Below are 21,343 nucleotides of genomic sequence, written 5' to 3' on the forward strand. Positions count from 1 at the left end.
ACGAGGTCAGGAGATCGAGACCATCCTCGTGAACACTGTGAAACCCCGTCTCTACTAAAAAATACAAAAAACTAGCCGGGCGAGGTGGCGGGTGCCTGTAGTCCCAGCTACTCGGGAGGCTGAGGCAGGAGAATGGCGTGAACCCGGGAGGCGGAGGTTGCAGTGAGCTGAGATCCGGCCACTGCACTCCAGCCCCGGCGACAGAGCAAGACTCCGTCTCAAAAAAAAAAAAAAAAAACAACAAAAAAGTAGCAGCTAACATGAACTGACCAGGTGCCTGTAAATACCATAGATAGTTTAATTTCTTATAACTGTTTCTTATTTCGCTTAACCACTCTGTCTTCAGTTACTCCCAGATTTTCACTGTTTGTGCAGATGACCCTTTGTTTAGATTCAGTTGTCTCCCAAGGTATTTCCAGAAGTGAGATTACTGTGAGTCATGGTGAATGGACATTCTCATTGCCCTTGATGTAAATGGACAAGGTTTTGGGTGCCTCCCAGGTATAATCCCAGCACTTTGGGAGGTTGAGGCAGGAGGATTGCTTGATGTCAGGACTTGGAGGAGAGTGTGGTGAGACAGTGTCTCTATTATTTAAAAAAAAATTGTCGGCCAGGCGTGGTGGCTCACGCCTGTAATCCCAACACTTTGGGAGGCTGAGGTGGGTGGATCACCTGAGGTCTGGAGTTTGAGACCAGCCTGACCAACATGGAGAAACCCATCGCTACTAAAAATACAAAATTAGTTGGGTGTGGTGGCACACACCTGTGATCCCAGCTACTCAGGGGCTGAGGCGGGAGAATCACTTGAACCTAGGAGGTGGAAGTTGCGGTGAGCCAAGATCGCACCATTGCACTCCAGCCTGGGCAACAAGAGTGAAACTCCATCTCAAAAAAAAAAAAAAAAAAATTGCAAAGCTTTACCCTGAAAGGCTTATATACAATTTAAACACCCCTCATTGTATAAGAAAGTGCCCATTTCACTGCACATTTGCCAGCACAGGGTATTATAATTTAATAGGTTATTTTTTGTTTGATGATTTTAAATGGATAAAAGCCCTCATATTACTTTATTTGTCACATTTCAGCATCATACCTTATTAGCCCTATTTCTTTTCTGCCTGTAAATGGTGGTTGTTGTTGTTTTGTTCCTTGAGACAGAGTCTTGCTCTGTCACCCAGGCTTGACTGTAGTGCCATAATCATGACTCACTGCAGCCTTGACCTCACAGGCTCAAACTACCCTCCCACTTCAGCTTCCCGAGTAGCTGGGATTGTAAGTGTGCACCACCACACCCAGCTAATTTTTTTCTTTTTTTGGATAGAGACAGGGTCTCACTGTGTTGTCCAGGCTGGCCTCTAGCTCCTGGCCTCATGTAGTCCTCCTGTGTTGGCTTCTTAAATTGCTGGAATTTCAGGCATGAGCCACCATGCCTGACCTTGGCTAGTCCTGTATTCTCTAGAGTTCTCTTTACTCTGTGCTAGCCAATCTGTCATACTGTTTCCCTGTTATAATGAATAATTCTCTGTATTAAATTCTAGCACTTTGGACTTTTGAGTGGTTTATGTGTCCTGACTGGACCCTGACTACTACAGAGTTGCTACTAGGAAGGGTCCCAGGAGACAGACCCACACAGATGGCATTTGGGCATAGGTTTGGTTATCCAAGGGACTGTGTGGAGCTCCTTGCCATGGGAAATGGGATGCTGGTGATTTCCAGGAAGTGACCTCACAATGACTCAAGCTACCACTTACTGTTGATTGTGATGAAATGCCAGCTGAGGCACATGCCTTGGGAGCTAAGTGGCTGCCGCACGTGACCACTATGAAGACTGTTGTGGGAAGGGTGCTTTTGGATGTACTTGAGCAGGGGCCCCCAACGCCTGAGCCACAGAGCTGTAAGGAGCCACACAGCAGGTGAATAGTGTTGAGTAAGGGAAGCTGCATCTTTATTTATAGCCACTCCCCACTGCTCACATTCCCCTGAGCCCCACCTTCTCTCCGATCAGCAGCAGCATTAGATTCTCATAAGAGCAAGCACCCCATTGTGAACTGTGCATGTGAGGGATCTACGTTGCGCTGTCCCTGTGAGAATCTAATGCCTGATGATCTGTCACTTTCTCCAATATCATCTTCAAGTGAGCCACTCCTGGCCCAGTTCCTGTCTCCTGTCGGCCTGTACAGGCCAAGCTTCTGCCTCATGACCGCCTCTCCAGGTCGAGCTCCTCCTCCTGGCTCCATCTACAGGCCCAACACTTGCCTCAGATAAACTCTTCTGCCCAGCTCCTGTCCAGCTCACGGCGGCCATTGTAGGCCTGAAAATTCCTCAATTCAAACTCTCTAGGCCCGCCTACTTCCCACTGGCCTGGACACACCCAACTCCAGACTTCTTAAAGTCAACTTTGCCAGGCCCACCTTTGGCCTCCCAGCAGCCTTGACAGGCCCAGCTCTTGCCTCATGGCAGCTTCCCAATGCCAGGTTTCTGCCTGCATTGTGGTAGTCTTCATGGACCCAACTCTTGCCTTAACAGCAGCCTCCCCACACCGAGTTTCTGCCTGCATCATGGCAGGCTCCGACAGGCCCAGCTCCTGCCTCCCAGTGGCCTCTTTAGGCTCATCTCATGCCTCAAGGCGGCCACCCCAGGTGAAACTCCTGCCTTTTGGCAGCCTCTAGAGGCCCAGCTCATTCCTCAAAATGGCCTTTCTGCGACCAGCTTTTCCCTTTGGTGACTTCTCCAGGCCCAGAAATTCCTCAGTTCAGCCTCTCAAGGTGGAGTTGCTGCCTCCCTATACCCTCTCCAGGCCCAGTTTTTCCTCCCGGCTGTGTCTACAGTCCCAACTCCTGACTCACAACAACCTATTTTGGCTCAGCTCCTGCCCAGCACCTGGCAGCCTTTGTAGGCCTAAAGCTTCTTCAAGTCAAGATTTCCAGACCCAGATCATGCCTCACAGTGGCTTTGACAGGCCCAGCTACTGCCTGACGATGGCCACTCCAGGCCCAGGCCTTACCTTTCCCCAGTTCCCCAGGCCCAGCTCTTGCCTCACAGCAGCTTCCCCAGTCCAAGTTCTAGTCTGCCACCTGACAGCCTCGACAGACCCAGCTCCTGCCTTACACTGGACTATTTAGGACAAGCTCATATATCTTGCAGCCTCTCTGGGCCAAGCTCCTGCCTCACACTGGCCTCTATAGGCCCAGGTGCTCAATTGCACTGGCCTGTTGAGGCCCATCTCATGCCTCTCCTAGACTCTGCAGGCCACGATCCGGCCTCACACAGGATTCTATGGGCCAGGTCATCCCTCACACTGGCGTGTTTAAGATCAGGTCATGCCTCTCCACAGGCCGAGATCCTGCCTGTTGTAGGCCCCTTCAGGCTGAGCTGCTGCTTCAAAGTGGACCCTCCAGGCCTAGCTGTTGCCTGACCATGGCCTCCGCTGGTCAAGTGCTTACCTTTTCGCAGCCTCTACAGGACAAGCTATTGCCTTCTTTTTTTTTTTTTTTTTATTATACTTTAAGTTCTAGGGTACATGTGCACAACGTGCAGGTTTGTTACATATGTATACTTATGCCATGTTGGTGTGCTGCACCCATCAACTCGTCAGCACCCATCAATTCATCATTTATATCATGTATAACTCCCCAGTGCAATCCCTCCCTCCTCCCCCCTCCCCATGATAGGCCCCAGTATGTGATGTTCCCCTTCCCGAGTCCAAGTGATCTCATTGTTCAGTTCCCACCTATGAGTGAGAACATGCAGTGTTTGGTTTTCTGTTCTTGTGATAGTTTGCTAAGAATGATGGTTTCCAGCTGCATCCATGTCCCTACAAAGGACGCAAACTCATCCTTTTTTATGGCTGCATAGTATTCCATGGTGTATATGTGCCACATTTTCTTAATCCAGTCTGTCACAGATGGACATTTGGGTTGATTCCAAGTCTTTGCTATTGTGAATAGTGCTGAAATAAACATATGTGTGCATGTGTCTTTGTAGTAGAATAATTTATAATCCTTTAGATATATACCCAGTAGTGGGATGGCTGGGTCATATGGTACATTTAGTTCTAGATCCTTGAGGAATTGCCATACTGTTTTCCATAATGGTTGAACTAGTTTACAATCCCACCAACAGTGTAAAAGTGTTCCTATTTCTCCACATCCTCTCCAACACCTGTTGTTTCCTGACTTCTTAATGATTGCCATTCTAACTGGTGTGAGATGGTATCTCATTGTGGTTTTGATTTGCATTTCTCTGATGGCGAGTGATGATGAGCATTTTTTCATGTGTCTGTTGGCTGTATGAATGTCTTCTTTTGAGAAATGTCTGTTCATATCCTTTCCCCACTTTTTGATGGGGTTGTTTTTTTCTTGTATATTTGTTTGAGTTCTTTGTAGATTCTGGATATTAGCCCTTTGTCAGATGAGTAGGTTGCAAAAATTTTCTCCCATTCTGTAGGTAGCCTGTTCACTCTGATGGTAGTTTCTTTTGCTGTGCAAAAGCTCTTTAGTTTAATTAGATCCCATTTGTCAATTTTGGCTTTTGCTGCCGTTGCTTTTGGTGTTTTAGACATGAAGTCCTTGCCCATGCCTATGTCCTGAATGGTACTACCTAGGTTTTCTTCTAAGGTTTTTATGGTATTAGGTCTAACATTTAAGTCTCTAATCCATCTTGAATTAATCTTCGTATAAGGGGTAAGGAAAGGATCCAGTTTCAGCTTTCTACTTATGGCTAGCCAATTTTCCCAGCACCATTTATTGAATAGGGAATCCTTTCCCCATTTCTTGTTTCTCTCAGGTTTGTCAAAGATCAGATGGCTGCAGATGTGTGGTATTATTTCTGAGGACTCTGTTCTGTTCCATTGGTCTATATCTCTGTTTTGGTACCAGTACCATGCTGTTTTGGTTACTGTAGCCTTGTAGTATAGTTTGAAGTCAGGTAGCGTGACGCCTCCAGCTTTGTCCTTTTGACTTAGGATTGTCTTGGCAATGCGGGCTCTTTTTTGGTTCCATATGAACTTTAAAGCAGTTTTTTCCAATTCTGTGAAGAAACTCATTGGTAGCTTGATGGGGATGGCATTGAATCTATAAATAACCTTGGGCAGTATGGCCATTTTCACGATATTGATTCTTCCTATCCATGAGCATGGTATGTTCTTCCATTGTTTGTGTCCTCTTTTATTTCACTGAGCAGTGGTTTGTAGTTCTCCTTGAAGAGGTCCTTTACATCCCTTGTAAGTTGGATTCCTAGGTATTTTATTCTCTTTGAAGCAATTGTGAATGGAAGTTCATTCATGATTTGGCTCTCTGTTTGTCTGTTACTGGTGTATAAGAATGCTTGTGATTTTTGAACATTAATTTTGTATCCTGAGACTTTGCTGAAGTTGCTTATCAGCTTAAGGAGATTTTGGGCTGAGACGATGGGGTTTTCTAAATATACAATCATGTCATCTGCAAACAGGGACAATTTGACTTCTTCTTTTCCTAACTGGATACCCTTGATTTCTTTCTCTTGCCGGATTGCCCTAGCCAGAACTTCCAAGACTATGTTGAATAGGAGTGGTGAGAGAGGGCATCCCTGTCTTGTGCCAGTTTTCAAAGGGAATTTTTCCAGTTTTTGCCCATTCAGTATGATATTAGCTGTGGGTTTGTCATAAATAGCTCTTATTATTTTGAGGTACGTTCCATCAATACCGAATTTATTGAGCGTTTTTAGCATGAAGGGCTGTTGAATTTTGTCAAAAGCCTTTTCTGCATCTATTGAGATAATCATGTGGTTCTTGTCTTTGGTTCTGTTTATATGCTGGATTACGTTTATTGATTTGCGAATGTTGAACCAGCCTTGCATCCCAGGGATGAAGCCCACTTGATCATGGTGGATAAGCTTTTTAATGTGCTGCTGAATCCGGTTTGCCAGGATTTTATTGAGAATTTTTGCATCGATGTTCATCAGGGATATTGGTCTAAAATTCTCTTTTTTTGTTGTGTCTCTGCCAGGCTTTGGTATCCGGATGATGTTGGCCTCATAAAATGAGTTAGGGAGGATTCCCTCTTTTTCTATTGATTGGAATAGTTTCAGAAGGAATGGTACCAGCTCCTCCTTGTACCTCTGGTAGAATTCAGCTGTGAATCCATCTGGTCCTGGACTTTTTTTGGTGGATAGGCTATTAATTGTTGCCTCAATTTCAGAGCCTGCTATTGGCCTATTCAGGGATTCAACTTCCTCCTGGTTTAGTCTTGGGAGAGTGTAAGTGTCCAGGAAATTATCCATTTCTTCTAGATTTTCTAGCTGATTTGCGTAGAGGCGTTTATAGTATTCTCTGATGGTTGTTTGTATTTCTGTGGGGTCGGTGGTGATATCCCCTTTATCATTTTTTATTGCGTCTATTTGATTCCTCTCTCTTTTCTTCTTTATTAGTCTTGCTAGCGGTGTCAATTTTGTTGATCTTTTCAAAAAGCCAACTCCTGGATTCATTGATTTTTTGGAGGGTTTTTTGTGTCTCTATCTCCTTCAGTTCTGCTCTGATCTTAGTTATTTCTTGCCTTCTGCTAGCTTTTGAATGTGTTTGCTCTTGCCTCTCTAGTTCTTTTAATTGTGATGTTAGAGTGTCAATTTTAGATCTCTCCTGCTTTCTCTTGTGGGCATTTAGTGCTATAAATTTCCCTCTACACACTGCTTTAAATGTGTCCCAGAGATTCTGGTATGTTGTATCTTTGTTCTCATTGGTTTCAAAGAACATCTTTATTTCTGCCTTCATTTCGTTATGTACCCAGTAGTAATTCAGGAGCAGGTTGTTCAGTTTCCATGTAGTTGAGCGGTTTTGATTGAGTTTCTTAGTCCTGAGTTCTAGTTTGATTGCACCGTGGTCTGAGAGACAGTTTGTTATAATTTCTGTTCTTTTACATTTGCTGAGGAGTGCTTTACTTCCAATTATGTAGTCAATTTTGGAATAAGTGCGATGTGGTGCTGAGAAGAATGTATATTCTGTTGATTTGGGGTGGAGAGTTCTATAGATGTCTATTAGGTCTGCTTGGTGCAGAGATGAGTTCAATTCCTGGATATCCTTGTTAACTTTCTGTCTCGTTGATCTGTCTAATGTTGACAGTGGAGTGTTGAAGTCTCCCATTATTATTGTATGGGAGTCTAAGTCTCTTTGTAAGTCTCTAAGGACTTGCTTTATGAACCTGGGTGCTCCTGTATTGGGTGCATATATATTTAGGAGAGTTAGCTCTTCCTGTTGAATTGATCCCTTTACCATTATGTAATGGCCTTTTTTGTCTCTTTTGATCTTTGATGGTTTAAAGTCTGTTTTATCAGAGACTAGGATTGCAACCCCTGCTTTTTTTTGTTCTCCATTTGCTTGGTAGATCTTCCTCCATCCCTTTATTTTGAGCCTATGTATGTCTCTGCATGTGAGATGGGTCTCCTGAATACAGCAGACTGATGGGTCTTGACTCTTTATCCAGTTTGCCAGTCTGTGTCTTTTATTGGAGCATTTAGTCCATTTACATTTAAGGTTAATATTGTTATGTGTGAACTTGATCCTGTCATTATGATATTAACTGGTTATTTTGCTCGTTAGTTGATGCAGTTTCTTCCTAACCTCGATGGTCTTTACATTTTGGCATGTTTTTGCAATGGCTGGTACCGGTTGTTCCTTTCCATGTTTAGGGCTTCCTTCAGGGTCTCTTGTAAGGCAGGCCTGGTGGTGACAAAATCTCTAAGCATTTGCTTATCTGTAAAGGATTTTATTTCTCCTTCACTTATGAAACTTAGTTTGGCTGGATATGAAATTCTGGGTTTAAAATTCTTTTCTTTAAGAACGTTGAATATTGGCCCCCACTCTCTTCTGGCTTGTAGAGTTTCTGCCGAGAGATCTGCTGTTAGTCTGATGGGCTTCCCTTTGTGGGTAACCCGACCTTTCTCTCTGGCTGCCCTTAAGATTTTTTCCTTCATGTCAACTTTGGTGAATCTGGCAATTATGTGTCTTGGAGTTGCTCTTCTGGAGGAGTATCTTTGTGGTGTTCTCTGTATTTCCTGAATTTGAATGTTGGCCTGCCCTACTAGGTTGGGGAAGTTCTCCTGGATGATATCCTGAAGAGTGTTTTCCAACTTGGTTCCATTTTCCCCCTCACTTTCAGGCACCCCAATCAGACGTAGATTTGGTCTTTTTACATAATCCCATACTTCTTGCAGGCTTTGTTCATTTCTTTTTCTTCTTTTTTCTTTTGGTTTCTCTTCTCGCTTCATTTCATTCATTTGATCCTTAATCGCTGATACTCTTCTTCCAGTTGATCGAGTCGGTTACTGAAGCTTGTGGATTTGTCACATATTTCTCGTGTCATGGTTTTCATCTCTGTCATTTCGTTTATGACCTTCTCTGCATTAATTAGTCTAGCTGTCAATTCTTCCACTCTTTTTTCAAGATTTTTAGTTTCTTTGTGCTGGGTACGTAATTCCTCCTTTAGCTCTGAGAAGTTTGATGGACTGAAGCCTTCTTCTCTCATCTCGTCAAAGTCATTCTCTGACCAGCTTTGATCCGTTGCTGGCGATGGGCTGCGCTCCTTTGTAGGGGGAGAGGCTCTCTTATTTTTTGAATTTCCAGCTTTTCTGCCCTGCTTTTTCCCCATCTTTGTGGTTTTATCTGTTTCTGGTCTTTGATGATGGTGACGTACTGATGGGGTTTTGGTATAGGTATCCTTCCTGTTTGATAGTTTTCCTTCTGACAGTCAGGACCCTCAGCTGTAGGTCTGTTGGAGATTGCTTGAGGTCCACTCCAGACCCTGTTTGCCTGGGTATCAGCAGCAGAGGTTGCAGAAGATAGAATATTGCTGAACAGCGAGTGTACCTGTCTGATTCTTCCTTTGGAAGCTTCCTCTCAGGGGTGTACTCCACCCTGTGAGGTGTGGGGTGTCAGACTGCGCCTAGTCGGGGATGTCTCCCAGCTAGGCTACTCAGGGGTCAGGGACCCACCTGAGCAGGCAGACTGTCTGTTCTCAGATCTCAACCTCCGCGTTGGGAGATCCACGGCTCTCCCCAAAGCTGTCAGACAGAGTCGTTCGCGTCTGCACAGGCCCCCGCTGCTTCCCCTGTTGGTCTTCAGCTGTGGGCTGTCCCCAGAGGTGGAGTCTACAGAGACAGGCAGGCTTCCTTGAGCTGCTGTGAGCTCCACTCAGTTTGAGCTTCCCAGCGGCTTTGTTTACCTACTTAAGCCTCAGCAATGGTGGGCGCCCCTCCCCCAGCCTCGCTGCTGCCTTGCGGATAGATCGCCGCAGACTGCTGTGTTAGCAGTGAGGGAGGCTCCGTGGGCATGGGACCCTCCCGGCCAGGTGTGGGATATATTCTCGTGGTGTGCCTGTTTGCGTAAAGCGCAGTATTGGGGTGGGAGTTACCCGATTTTCCAGGTGTTGTGTGTCTCAGTTCCCCTGGCTAGGAAAAGGGATTCCCTTCCCCCTTGCGCTTCCAGGTGAGGCGATGCCTCGTCCTGCTTCAGCTTTCGCTGGTCAGGCTGCAGCAGCTGACCAGCACTGATTTTCCGGCACTCCCTAGTGAGATGACCCCAGTACCTCAGTTGAAAATGCAGAAATCACCGGTCTTCTGTGTCGCTCGCGCTGGGAGTTGGAGACTGGAGCTGTTCCTATTCGGCCATCTTGCTCCGCCCCCACTATTGCCTTCTGATAATGGAATCTGCAGGCTCAAATCGTCCTGAAGTCATCCTCGCCAGGCCCAGTGGGTGTGTGTTGGGGGCCCCAACAACCACGGCCTCTGCCTCACAGTGGAGCCTCCAGGCCCAGCTCTTGCCTCAGCGTGGCCACCTCAGGCCAAGCTTCTGCCTTTTGGCGGCCTCTCCAGGCCCAGCTCTTGCCTCTCAGCATACTCTCCAGGCCCAGAACTGTCTCTAGTCGGCCTCTCCAGGCCTGGCTCTCCCTCCTGGCCGTGTCTGCTGGCCCACCTCCTGCCACATGACAACCATATTTGGCTCAGCTCCTGGCAGCCTTTGTAGACCCCAGGCTTCTCTACGTCAGGCCTTCCAGGCCCACCTTCAGCTTCCTGGCGGCCTGGAGAGACCCAGCTCCTGCCTGACAAGGGCCTCTCCAGGCCCAGCTCTTGCCTCACGTCGGCCTCCCCAGGCCACATTTGTGCCTGCCTCGCAGCAGCCTCGACAGGTCCAGCTCCCGCCTGCGAGGTCCTTTTTAGGCTCATCTCATGCCTCACCATGGTCTCCCCAGGCCACCCTCCTGCTTTTCGGCAGCCTCTGCAGACCCGGCTCCTGTGTCCCAATGGCCTCTTTAGGCCCAGCTCATGCCTCACCGCGGCCTCTTTAGGCCCAGCTTTTCCCTTCTGGCAGCCTCTCCAGACCCAGAACTTCCTCAAGTTGGCCTCCCCCAGCCCAGTTGCTTGCTGCCTCCCAGCCTCCTCTCCAGGCCCCGCTCTTTTCTCACGGCTGCACCTGCAGGCTCAATTCCTACCTCCAAACAGCCTCCTTTGACTCGACTCCTGCCCAGCTCCCGGCAGCCTTCGTAGGCCCGAAACCTCCTCCAGTTCAGCTGTCCAGGCCAGTTCAGCTATCCAGGCCCACCTCTTAACTCGCAGCAGCCTTTCCAGGCCCGGCTCTTGCCTCCTGGCAGCCTTCCCTGGCCACACTCCTGCCGGCCTCTCTACAGTCTCAAGTCGGCCTCTACAGGCATAGCCTTTGCCTTTCTTACGGTGGCCTCTCCAGGCCTAGTTCTTCCTTCTGGCTGCGTCTACATGCCCAACTCCTGCCTCAAAACAACCTCTTTGGACTCAGCTCCCACCCAGCTCCTGCCAGCCCAAAACTTTTTCCAGTCAAGCCCTTTAGTCCCACCTTCTGCCTCCCGGTGGCCTGTATAGACCCAGCTCTCGCTTAAGAACAGCCTCTGCACATCCTGCTGTTGCCTACCAGAGGCCTCTCCAGGTCCAACTCATGCCTCACGGCTATTTTCCCCAGACCTTGGTCTTGACTTTTGGCTGCCTCTTCAGGCCCAGAACTTCCTCAAATCAGCCTCTCTAGTCCCAGCTGCTGCCTCCTGGCCTCATCTTCGGTCCCAGCTCTTCCTCTGGCTGCATCTGTAGGCCCAGTTCCTGCCTCACAACACACTCTTTGGCCTCAGCTGTTGCCCAGCTCCTAGAGTCCTTTGTAGGCCTGAAACTTTTTCAAGTTAAGCTGTCTAGGCCCACAGTCTGCCTCGTGGCAGCCTGAACTGGCCCAGCTCCTGCCTGACAATGGCCTCTCCAGGCCCACCTGTTTCCTTGCAGAGGCCTTTCCAGCCCCAGCTCTTTCATCATGGTGGCCTTCCCCAGCCATGTTTCTTCCTGCCTCCAGGCAGCCTCAACAGGCCCAGCTAATGCCTCACACTAGCATCTCTAGGCCCAGCTGCTGTCTCACACTGGCCTCACCAGGCCCATCTCCTGCCTCCCATAACCCAGCTCCTGTCTCACTGTGGTCTCTCTTACACTGCTCCTTCCTCACAATGGCCTCGTCTGGCCCATCTTCTGCCTCACAGTGGCCACTCAGGGCCCATCTTCTGCCTCATGGTGGCCTCTTATGGTTTTGCTCTTGCCTCGCAGTTGCCTCTTCCAGATCCAGCTTTAAGTCTTTGATGGTCAACAGCATCAAGGAGCCTAAAGCTTCCCTGGACTCTCATTTGTTCACTTCACAGCAGAGTGCTTTAGCAAAAGCCGTCTCTTCTTTTAACCTTGAGAGTGGATTTCTGACAAATCAATAGTAAATTCTGCCTGTGTGGTTTCACAGTGATTTCTGTTTTATTTAGTGTCTCATGGCTTTTCTTGTCTTCTGGAGGTAAGGATGGGAATGAACCTTGGGCCCTTTGTATTTGCCCCGGACATGGTAGCTTCTCACTTCATGTCTTCTATTTTTATATTTTTTACAGTTTTCTTTTTTTTTTTTTTTTTTTTTTTTCCTTAGAGTCCTGCTCTGTCACCCAGGCTGGAGTGTAGTCATGTGATTATGGCTCACTGCAGCCTTGGCCTTTTGGCCTCAAGTGATCCTCCCAACTCAGCATCTTGAGTAGCTGAGACCACAGGCACATGCCAATATGCCTGGCTAATTTCTGTTTTTTTCTGAGAGATTGGTTCTCACTAGGTTGTCCAGGCTGGTCCCAAATTTTGGACACAAGCAGTCCTTTTGCCTGGGCCTTCCAAAGTACTGAGATTACAAGCATGAGCCACCATGCCTGGCCTGCCATTTGCTTGTCATGAACTATTAAGAATTTACTTTTTGATTAATATACTATGACTATATACATTTATGTATATATAGATACATTAAATTTTTCTTTGATACCAATTTTTTCTTTTTCTTTTTTTTTTTTTTTTGAGGCAAGGTACTGCTTTGTCATTCAGGATGGAGTGCAGTGGTGTGATCTCAGCTCACTGCAAACTCTGCTTTTTTGAGTTGTGATCCTCCCACCTCAGCCTCCTGAGTAGATGGGACCCCAGGTATAAGCTGCCATGCCCAGGTAATTTTTACATTTGTTCTACAGAGGAAGTCTCACCATGTTTTCCAGACTGGTTTCAAACTCCTGGGCTCAAGCGATCCTCCCACATCAGCTTCCCACAGTGCTGGGATTACAGGGGGAGCCACACCTGGCCTGCCTTTTTCTTTTCATGGATCATTAAGAATTTACTTTAAGCCGGGCACGGTGGCTCACGCCTGTAATCCCGGCACTCTAAGAGGATGAGGTGGGTGGATCATGAGGTCAGGAGTTCAAGACCAGCCTGGCCAAGATGGTGAAACCCTGTATCTACTAAAAATACCAAAATTAGCCACGTGTGGTGTAATCCCAGCTGTTCAGGAGGCTGAGGCAGGAGAATTGCTTGAACACGGGGGGCGGAGGTAGCAGTGAACCAAGATCGTGCCACTGCACTCCAGCCTGGGCGACAGAGTGAGACTCTATCCAGAAGAAAGAAAAAAGAAGAATTTGCTTTCGGATTAGTGTACTTTAAATATATATATATGTATATGTGTGTTATCTATTCATATGTGAACATATGTGTGTATATATTTTCATAGCATACACACACACATATACATTGTGCAAAGAGATACTCGAATACCTAGAAACTGATAAGCTTCTTCCAGGTTTTGAAACCACCCTTAGCACAAACACAAAAGAAATACAAAGTATCATTATTAATGACCATGGGCCAAGATGACCATGAGTCAATAGTACTTTGCACCTCAACCACCTTCCAGCAGAACATCTCAAAGGGCTGGATATATCTGAACATCACACCCTTTTGCATACACTAGGATGCTTTGTAATTATTAAGACCTCGGTGTGACCCTTGTCAGCTTGAAATCAAACTGTTTCTCAAATCATGGAGATATTGAGTAACAGCTTTGGTCAGGAAACAGGTATTGCATTTGGTTCCTCATGGTAAGTTCCTGGCCTAGGCAGATGGAATATTGCAGAAGTGTGCTTGTGTGTGTGTGTGTGTGTGTGTGTGAACATTCTTGCGCACAGATGTGGGGATGGAAGTAGTGGGGTTGAATTTGATGAAACCAGCAGTGGGCAGGCTTCTGGGAAGAGGGAACTTGTTTTGGCAGCAGCTGTGTAACTCTAGAATTAACAAATGCTTGTAAGCCTCAGTTTTCTCTCCTGAAAAATAAAGATTATAATTCCTGCCTTGATATGTGGATTAGGTGATTCACTATATGCAAAATATCTAGTATGTAATAGGCGCTGAACTAATACTACTTTCTGTAGCTCATTCTTTATCACTGCTTAATTTAAAAAAGTTTACTGCTTTTATAAAAATTATTTGTAATTATTCATAAAATCTAAGTCCTATAGAAAAGTACAAAGCAGGCTGGGTGCTATAGCTCACACCTGTAATCCCAGCACTTTGTGAAGGCAGGGCAGGAGGATTGCTCAAGGCCAGGAGTTTGAGACCAGCATGAGCAACATAGCAAGATCCCATCTCTAAAAAATTAAAAACTAGTTATGGTAATGCACACCTATAGTCCCAGCAACTCGGGAGGCTGAGGCAGGTAGATCACTAAAACCCAGGAGTTTGAGACTGCAGCCTGGGCAACAGAGTGAAACCTTGTCAGAGAGAGGGAGGTGGAAAGAGAGAGAGAGAGGAGAGAGAGAAAAGAAAACTACAAAGAAGCAAGTAACAAATCAAGAAATTTTCAACCACCAAGAAATAACTCTCAACATTAGGTGGTATGGCCAGGCGTGATAGCTCATGCTTGTAATTTTAGCACTTTGGGAGGCCAAGGCAGGTGGCTTACTTGAAGTCAGGAGTTCGAGACCAGCCTGGCAAACATGATGAAACCCTGTCTCTACTAAAAATACAAAAATTAGCTGGGAGTGGTGGGCGCCTGTAATCCCAACCACTCGAGAGGCTGAGGCATGAGACTCGCTTGAGCCTGGGAGGTGGAGGTTACAGTGAGCCAAGATCGCACCATTCCACTCTAGCCTGGAAAACAGAGAGAGACGCTGTCTCAAAAAAAAATTAGGCAGTACCTAATTCATACCTCTTTCTGCAAATAGGTACTTACCTAAGTAGATAGATTAATGGATTAAAAATAACTGCCGGGCGCTATGGCTCATGCCTGTAATCCCAGCACTTTGGGAGGGTGAAGCAGGCGGATCACGAGGTCCGGAGATGGAGACAATCCTGGCCAACACAGTGAAACCCTGTCTCTACTGAAAATACAAAAATTAGCTGGGTGTGGTGGCGGGCACCTGTAATCCCAGCTACTTGGGAGGGTGAAGCAGGAGAATTGCTTGAACCTGGGAGGTGGAGGTTGCAGTGAGTGAGATCGCACCACTGCACTTCAGCCTGGCAACAGCGCAAGACTCCATCTCTAAATAAATAAATAAATAAATAATAAATAACTTTACATATTTTATATGTGTTTTAGTTTAAATATATATAACTTTCATTTTGCTTGATACAACAGAAGCTGAAGAAACTTAAGGTGAGAGAATTTCTGAACTTCAGATAAATGCCTATGTGCAAGTGATATATTTTTATTCAACATTCATTAAAATGAAAAAGATAAAAGTATCATGATTCTTTTTAACCTGCAGTTTCTATTTTCACCCACAGTGGCTGTATTTTTGGAAATGGTCCATATTTGAGAGTTTCTGTTTAATGGGTTTCTACTTGGATGACCATTCTTTTTTTTTATATATGTATGTATGTATGTATATATGTATGTATTTATCTGAGATGGAGTCTCCCTCTGTCACCCAGGCTGGAGTGCAGTGGCGTGATCTTGGCTCACTGCAATCTCCACCTCCTGGGTTCACACCATTTTCCTGCCTCAGCCTCCCTAGTAGCTGGGACTACAGGAGCCTGCCACCACGCCCTGCTAATTTTTTGTATTTTTAGTAGAGACAGGGTTTCACCGTGTTAGCCAGGATGGTCTCGATCTCCTGACCTCGTGATCCACGCACCTGGGCTTCCCAAAGTTCTGGGATTACAGGCGTGAGCCACCGCAACCTGGCCTTTGGATGACTGTTCTTTTTTATTTTTTAATTATTTTTTTGAGAGAGAGTGTCTTGCTCTGTCGCCCACATTGGAGTGCAGTGGTGTGATCTCAGCTAACTGCAATCTCTGCCTCCCAGGTTCAAACGATTCTGCTGCCTCAGCCTCCTGAGTAGCTGGGATTACAGGCACACACTACTACGCCCAGCTAATTTTTGTATTTTTAGTAGAGATGGGATTTCACCATCTTGGCCAGGCTGGTCTCAAACTTCTGACCATAGGTGATCCTCCCGCCTCAGCCTCTCAAAGTGCTGGGATTACAGGCGTGAGTCACCGCACCTGGCATGGGAGAATATTCTTGATTCATTTTCCTTTTCTTCAGTTCTTTAAGTTCTGACTCTATTGTCATCTGGCTCTAGCTGGGGCTATGGGAAGGTCTGAGGCTGGCTAGAGGTTCTTCTCACATGTACGTTATATTTTCCTACTCAAAGGCCAGTAGAGTACTTTATCATTGAAATTCAACAGCTTAGCCAGGGTCGGCCCTAGGCCAATCATTCTGTATTAGTTCATCCAGGTATACGGTGTGTCCTTTGACTATTGACTATATACTTCTCAATCTCTGCATGCAATCATTCTTTTTCTTTCTTTCTGCCTCCCTCCCTCCCTTCCTTCTTCTCTCTCTTTCTTCTTTTTCTTTCTCTTTGCTTTCTTTTTTCCTTTTCTTTCTTGCTTTCCTTAGTTTATTCCTTTTTCTTTTCTTTCTCCCTTCCTCCTTCCCTCCCTCCCTCTCTGTCCCTCCCTCCCTCCCTCTCTCCCTCCTTTCCCTCCCTCCCTCCCTTCCTCCCTCCTTTCCCTCCCTCCCTCCATTCCTACGTTTCTTCTTTCTTTCAAGACAAGGTTTTGCTCTATCACCCAGGCTCTAGAATGCAGTGGTGTCGTCATAGCTCACTGCAGCCTCAAACTCTTGGGCTCAAAGGATCTTCCCACCTCAGCCTCCCGAGTAGCTGGGACTACAGGTGTGCACCACCACACCTGGCTAATTTTTGTTACATTTGTAGAGATGGGGTCTTGCTATGTTGCCCAGGCTTGCCTTGGACTCCTGATCAAGCTAGCCTCCCACCTCAGCCTCTGAAAGCACTGGGATTATAGGTGTGAGCCCCTGTGCCCAGCCCTGTTTTATTTTTTTAGGTTGTCTAACTCAGGGTCATCCATCGACAACCCAGTGTTACACTACTGTCTCTAATTTCCATAATCATTTTCTTCAGTTGCTTTATCATAGTTCTTTTATCATCTGATTCACTTTGATTATATCAAGCATTTTCTATGTGTTGAACCTTTTTTTTTTTTTTTTTGAGATGGAGTCTCTCTCTCTCAGGCTGGAATGCAGTGGTGTAATCTCAGCTCACTGCAACCTCTGCCTCCCAAGTTCAAGTGATTCTCCTGCCTCAGCCTCCCGAGTAGCTAGGATTACAGGTGAACACCACCATGCCCGGCTAATTTTTGTATTTTTAGTAGAGATGGGGTTTCACCATGGTTGTCAGGCTGGTCTCAAACTCCTGACCTCAAGTGATCCTTCTGCCTTGGCCTCCCAAGGTGCTAGGATTACAGATTACAAGCATGAGCCACTGCGCCCAGCTGCCACATTTTCTTTATTATTTTTTCCATTGATGGAAGGAAACTTAGGTTGATTCCATCCCTTCACTGTTGCGAATAGTTGTCTACAATTTTTTTTACACTTGTTGTCAAGCGATATAATCTAGTTTCAGGCCGGGTGCAGTGGCTCATGCCTGTAATCCCGGCACTTTAGGAGGCTGAGGCAGGTGGATCACACAGTCAGGAGATCGAGACCATCCCGGCCAACATGGTGAAATCCCATCTCTACTAAACATACAAAAAGTAGCCGGGCGTGGTGGCTTGTGTCTGTAATCCCAGCTACTCAGGAGGCTGAGGCAGCAGAATCACTTGAACCCGGGTGGTGGAGGTTGCAGTGAGCTGAGATTGGGCCACTGCACTCCAGCCTGGGCAACAGAGCAAGATTCCATCTCAAAAAAAAAAAAAAAAATCTAGTTTATCTTCCTTTGAATGTGAATTTAGTCCCCTGCTTCTATACGTAGAATACAGTGGAAGTGTTGCTCGTGGTCTGCCAAAGTTAGGTCATAAAAGATGACACTGTTTCCACTTGGCTCTTCTTCCTGGGATGGGTGCACTTAGAACCCTTTCACCATTTTGTGAGAAAGCCCAGGCCATGTACAGAGGTGATGTGTGGGGGTTCCACCAGATAGCCCCAGCTGAGGCCCTAGCTAAGAGCCCAAATTAACCAGGGGATATTTGAGCAAGGAAACCTTTGAGACTATTCCAACTGCATACTGTTTGAAGGCAACCACATAAGACATACAGAGGCAGAACTGCCTAGGTGAGTCTAGTCAGCCTCCAGTATTGTGAGAAGACGAATAAGCATCGTTGTAACTGTATACCATTAAGCTTGGAGTGGCTCGTTGTACAGCAATAGATAGCTGATACACAAAGTGATCTTCCAATATGAGTATTATGTCAGTTCTCCACTTGACAGCATTTAATGAGTTAGAATTGAGTGTAAAAGTCAAAATCCAGGCCGCGTTTAGTGGCTCACACCTGTAATCCCAGCACTTTGGGAGGCTGAGGCAGGTGGATCACGAAGTCAGGAGTTCAAGACCAGCCTGGCCAAGATGGTGAAATCCTGTCTCTACTAAAACAAAAAAATTACCTGGGCGTGGTGGCAGGCACCTGTGATCCCAGCTACTGGGGAGGCTGAGGCAGGAGGATTGCTTGAACCTGGGAGATGGAGGTTGCGGCGGTAAGCCAAGATGGCACCACTGCACTCCAGCCCAGGCAACAGAGTGAGACTCCATCTCAAAAAAAAAAAAAAAAAAAAAAAAACCAAATGACGAGTTGATGGGTGCTGACGAGTTGATGGGTGCAGCACACCAACATGGCACAAGTATACATATGTAACAAACCTGCACGTTATGCACACATACCCTAGAACTTAAAGTATAATAATAATCAAACAAACAAACAAAAAAACCAATCCTGAATCCATCTGACAAGGGATTAGTAACCAGAGTATATAAGGAGCTCAGGTGGAAAAAAAAAATCAATACAAAAAAAAATCTATCTGATTTTAAAATGGGCAAAAGATCGGAATAGATACTTCTGAAAACATAAAAATGGCAAACAGGCATATGAAAAGGTGCTCAACATCATTGATCATCAGGGAAATGCAAATCAGAACTACATGAGCTATCATCCCACCCCAGTTAAAATGGCTTATATCCAAAAGACAGGCAATACCAAATGCTATTGAGGATGTGGAGAAAAGGGAGCCCTGGTACATTGTTGGTGGGAATGTAAATTAGTACAACCACTATGGAGAATGTTTTGAGGGTCCTCAAAAAACTAAAAATAGAGCTACTTTATGATCCAGTAATCTTACTGCTGGGTATGTAACCAAAAGAAAGAAAATCAGCATATCAAAGAAATATCTGCATTTTTATATTTATTGCAACACTATTCACAATAGCCAAGATTTGGAAGCAATCTAAGTGTCCACCAACAGGTGAATGGATAGAGAAAATGTGGTACATACACGCAATGGAAGACCATTCAGCCGTGAGAAAGAATAGAATCCTATTATTTGCAACAACGTGGGTAGAACTGGAGGTCATTATGTTAACTAAAGTAAACCAGACACAGAAAGACAAATTTTGCATGTTCCCAGTCATTTGTGGTTGTTAAAAATTAAAACAATTGAACGCCTGAAGATGGAGAGTAGAATGATGGTTACCAGAGGCTGGGAAGGGTAGTGGGCTGGAGGGAGTGCACAGGAATGATTAATGGGTACAAAAATACAGTTAGAATGAATAAGAGGTAGTATTTGGTAGTACAACAGCATGACTAAAGTAAACAATTTATTGTATATTTAAAAATAGCTAAAAGAGGCCAGGCGCAGTGGCTCACACCTGTAATCCAAGCACTTTGGGAGGCTGAGACAGGTGGATCACCTGAGGTCAGGAGTTAGAGACCAGCCTGGCCAACATGGTGAACCCCTGTCTCTACTAAAAATACAAAAATTAGCCGGGTGTGGTGGTGAACGCCTGTAGTCCCAGCTGCTTGGGAGGCTGAGGCAGGGGAATCGCTTGAACCCGGGAGGTGGAGTTTTCAGTGAGCCGAGATCAGGCCATTGCACTCCATCCTGGACAAAAGTGAAACTCCATCTTGAAAAAAAAAAAAAAATTTAACCAGATGTGGTGGCACATGCCTGTAGTCCCAGCTCCTGGGGAGGCTGAAGTGAGAGGATCACTTGAGCCCAGGAGATAGAGGCTGCACTGTGCCATGATTGCCCCACTGTACTCCAGCCTGAGTGAAAGAGTTAGACCTTATCTCTAAAAACAAGGGCCGGGCGCGATGGCTCATGCCTAAAATCCCAGCACTTTGGGAGGCCAAGGCGGGTGGATCACCTGAGGTCAGGGTTCAAGACCAGCCTGGCCAACATGGTGAAGCCCTGTCACTACTAAAAATACAAAAATTAGCCAGGCATGGTGGCAGACGCCTGTAATCCCAGCTACTTGGGAGTCTGAGGCCGAGAATTGCTTGAACCCAGCAGGGAGAGGTTGCAGTGAGCAGAGATCATGCCCCTGCACTCCAGCCTTGGTGACAGAGCAGGACCTCTTCTCAAAGAAAAAACACAAACGCTAAAAAGAACATTCCAGCTGCTTGTCAAGAGACTGGACATGGAGGGGCAAGAGTGGGAGCAGGACATCTGGTGAGGAGCTGCCACATCAACATCTTTTGATCACATCAGGCCACGTTTTGAGCAAGGCCTCCGCTAGAATGTGGCCCAACCTCTCATGCCTTAATTCTGACACTCAGTGTCAGGAGAGGTCCTGTGAGGTCACACTGTGGAGGCTTCCTGGGAAAGTTGGCTCTTCAAAATCCACATCTTGGTTCATTCCTTTGATGCTGGAGACAATAACCTGTCTCTCCTCATATGTCTGCTCAAGACAGCTAAAAGCAGAGTGGAGTGTCTCTTTGTCCAGGAGGTTGGGCTGCTCTGGAGTTTGCACAAACACAAATAATCATCACAGGCTCTCAGGCCACGTGTCTTGGTTATGACCGAAAACAGCCCTTCAGCAGTGGACGTCTACATAGTGGAAGTTCCCAAACACCTCTTTTTTAAAAATACATATATATATATACACACACACACAGACAGGGTCTCATTATGTTGCCCAGGCTGGTCTCGAACTCCCGGCCTCAAGAGATCCTCCTGCCTCAGCCTCCCAAAGTGGTGGGATTACAGGTGTGAGCCACTGAGCCTGGCCCTTTGTTGTTGTTTTTAGACAGGGTCTTGCTCTGTCACGCAGGCTGGAGTGCAGTGGCATGATTACAGCTCACTGCACCTTCAAATTCCTGGGCTCAAGTGATCCTCCTGCCTCAGCCTCCTGAGAAGCTGGGACCACAGGCATGCAACCACACCCAGCTAAGTAAAAAAAAAAATTTTTTTTCTAGAGACCAGGTCTTGCTATATTGACCAGGCTGATCTTGAACTCCTGATCTAAAGCCATCCTCCTGCCTCCACCTCCCACCTTGAACTCTTTTCCCAGGTTTGAAAATAAAATTTACACTTTGAGAAGGAGGAAGAAATGGGGAAGATAGAAAGCCAAGAAGCCAACCAGCCTTGCCTGAATAAACACTAAATCCCTTAAATTGATTTTACTTCAATAATACAGCTAATTAAGGGTTTTTTTTTTTTTTTTTAAGTTCCCACTTGGCATGTGAAACAGTTTCTTCCTCAGTAAGTTTGAATATCAAGTGTCTATTCTGTGATTGA

General features: G+C 46.1%; 1 protein-coding gene across 12 annotated transcripts in view; it reads right to left on the reverse strand.

Moving 5' to 3' along the window:
* Window positions 1–21,343, reverse strand: part of RABGEF1 (RAB guanine nucleotide exchange factor 1) — a 1,203,668-nt gene that overhangs the window by 302,260 nt on the left and 880,065 nt on the right. The window lies entirely within an intron of this gene.

This window comes from Trachypithecus francoisi, unplaced genomic scaffold, assembly GCF_009764315.1.
Source record: "Trachypithecus francoisi isolate TF-2019V2 unplaced genomic scaffold, Tfra_2.0 Lachesis_group4, whole genome shotgun sequence".
Classification (NCBI taxonomy): Eukaryota; Metazoa; Chordata; class Mammalia; order Primates; family Cercopithecidae; genus Trachypithecus; species Trachypithecus francoisi.